The 2,647-nt window shown below is 48.5% G+C and overlaps 1 protein-coding gene across 1 annotated transcript in view; it reads left to right on the top strand.

The window, feature by feature from the left end:
* Positions 1 to 547: 547 nt before the first annotated feature.
* mgat5 (alpha-1,6-mannosylglycoprotein 6-beta-N-acetylglucosaminyltransferase) overlaps positions 548 to 2,647 on the top strand; it is a gene marked incomplete in the record, with an annotated part of 64,815 nt that continues 62,715 nt past the window's right edge. Inside the window, 1 exon segment of the mRNA XM_025010059.2 lies at positions 548 to 792.

The raw sequence follows: 2,647 nt of genomic DNA, 5'->3' as shown, positions 1-2,647 counted from the left end.
CTGAACGAATCAGCAGTTCGCACGCTGAACGAATCAGCAGTTCCCACACTGAACGAATCAGTAGTTCGCACGCTAAAAGAATCAATGGTCGGCGGCAGTTCATTTTTTCTGCACATGCGCGAATCAGTAGTTCACATGCTGAACGAATCAGCAGTTCGTTTGCTGAATGAATCAGCAGTTCATACACTAAACGAATCAGCAGTTTGCACGGTGAACGAATCAGTGGTCGGCAGCAGTTCATTGTTTCTGAGCATGTGCGAATCAGCAGTTCGTACACTGAACGAATCAGCAGTTCATATGATGAACGAATCAGTGGTCGGCGACAGTTCGTTGTTTCTGAGCATGTGAGAATCAGCAGTTCGTACACTGAAAGAATCAGCAGTTCATATGATGAACGAATCAGTGGTCGGCGACAGTTCGTTGTTTCTGCACATGCGCGAATCAGCTGAATAAACCCCGCCCCGTCCGCACGTGCACGCTGCTGCCTCGTTCAGATTTACGTCATGAGCGAGTCTCAGAACGCGGAAGTCCCGCTCCCGCTGAACTCGACTGAACCCCATAACGAACGAATCATCAGAACACAGTGATTCGGTTCAGTTCGTTCCCTCAAAAGACTCGTTCATGTACGACACAACACTACCAGTTGTGGGCTGAGCCCGAACGCGGAGGCTACGGAGCCCAGCCCAGCCCAGCCCGCCCGGACCCGACGCTCAGTCCGCTCTCGCGCGCCGACCAGCACCCACGGTTTCCTCACCGGAGCTCGGAGGCTTTCCACCGCGGACGTTACGAGAGGTGAGCCCCGGTTCGTGTCACCTTCACGCAGACGGAGCTCGTTTTTTTTTAATTAATTTTTTTATTGTTTAAGCAAATAATAGAAGGCGCTGTGTGTTTATATATACGTGTGTGTGTGATTTGTCATTGCGGTGATGTGTTTTTTTTTTTTTTGTTGGTCGACCGAACGAGGCAGGAGCGGCGGGAAGCTAACGTCAAAGCTAGCTTGTTTGTGTGTTTGTTTGTTTATCGATTTAACACATTTCACGCGTCCGCTCGTCCTTAAGAGGGGCCGCACCGAGGACCAGGAAGGCTGAAGAAGAAGGAGGAGGAGGAGGAGGAGGTCTGGGTCCCCATTGTTACGAAGCTAGCTCCTAAATGAAGCGCGTTAACGCGGCTAACGGGATGTTTTCGGGTTTTTTTTCTGGGCTCGTTTCGGAAACAGGTTGTCGAAGAAACGCGCCGCGTTCCCGTGAGTGACAGTAGACGGCTTCATCTCCGTCGAGGTGCTTTTAATTAATGCCTTTCAGCTGCACATAGCTGATATCTGTAATTCATCACGTAGCTCTTTTTTTTTCGTCGCCCCCCCGCCTTCCTTTTAAATACAGAATCTCCTTCTGCACCGGTGTTTAACACGTTTCGGTTCCCCCCGTCGACCTCCCCTTCTTTATTCGCACTTCCTTATACGCTTTATTTTTTAAACTTTAAACTAATTGTTTCGCTTAATTAGCCATGTATGATTGTTTTAATGTTTCTGGTGGTTATTCCTGTTTTTTTCCCCCCTCCACCCACAAAAACACAATGAGTGCTTTAAAAGGAGCTACAGTTTTTTAGGGACTTGAAGCTGCCAGCTTGTTATGTAATTTGATTTCAACAGTCTTTCTTTGTTTCACCTCCTTCCTTTTTTTTTTTTTTTGAGGACAAGCAAAGACTCCTGAAGCCGAATTAGGGAAATTATTTAGCGACACTGAGCGCATGAAAGGGGGGCTGGCTAATCATTACAGAGAGGCTCTTATCTCGCCGGTTCAGGCCGGCATTTCTTCACTTTGGGCCGTGTGTAGACGGCGTGCAGGGTCCTGACGGGAAACGTTTCCAGTGCGTTTCATACGTGACCCTTGCTGGCGAAACCAATTGGCCAGAGCCCGTAAAAACGACGACATCTAGCAATCCCGGCTATTAAAACGGCCTGTAATCTTTCTAATATCCCTTTTTTTTTTTTACAGTTTTAGTCACTCCGCATTGAGGATTGTGTCTCGCCGGCCTGCGGCCGTTGGGAGACTAGTTGGCGATTGTCCGATTGGCCGCGGTTCGCACGCTGAACGAATCAGCAGTTCGTTCACTGAACAAATCAGCTGTTCATACGCTGAACGTATCAGTGGTCGGCAGCAGTTCGTTTCTGCACATGTGCGAATCAGCAGTTTGTTCACTGAACGAATCAGCAGTTTGCACACTGAACGAATCCACAGTTCACGCGCTAAACGAATCAGTGGTCGGCGGCAGTTCATCGTTTCTGCGCATGTGTGAATCAGCAATTCATTCACTGAACGAATCAGCAGTTTGCACACTGAACGAATCCACAGTTCACGTGCTAAACGAATCAGTGGTCGGCGGCAGTTCATCGTTTCTGCGCATGTGTGAATCAGTAGTTCACACACTGAACGAATCAGCAGTTCACATGCTAAACGAATCAGCACGGTGATCTTTAGAAAACCCCAGCAGATGTTCCTGCACGCGGCTCGCCGAACCGCATTCTTGGCCGCGCACATTTGTTCTCTTTCTGGGGGGGGTGACAGGTTTGGACCAGTTCTTCCAGTGACATTTGCAGTTTTTCAAAACGAAACATTACGTTCGCCTCGGGACGTTTCTTTTTTTTTTT

This window comes from Kryptolebias marmoratus, linkage group LG23 (genome assembly GCF_001649575.2).
Source record: "Kryptolebias marmoratus isolate JLee-2015 linkage group LG23, ASM164957v2, whole genome shotgun sequence".
Classification (NCBI taxonomy): Eukaryota; Metazoa; Chordata; class Actinopteri; order Cyprinodontiformes; family Rivulidae; genus Kryptolebias; species Kryptolebias marmoratus.
Note: the sequence above shows the minus strand (reverse complement) of the source record. Positions and strands in the feature narration are given on the sequence as shown.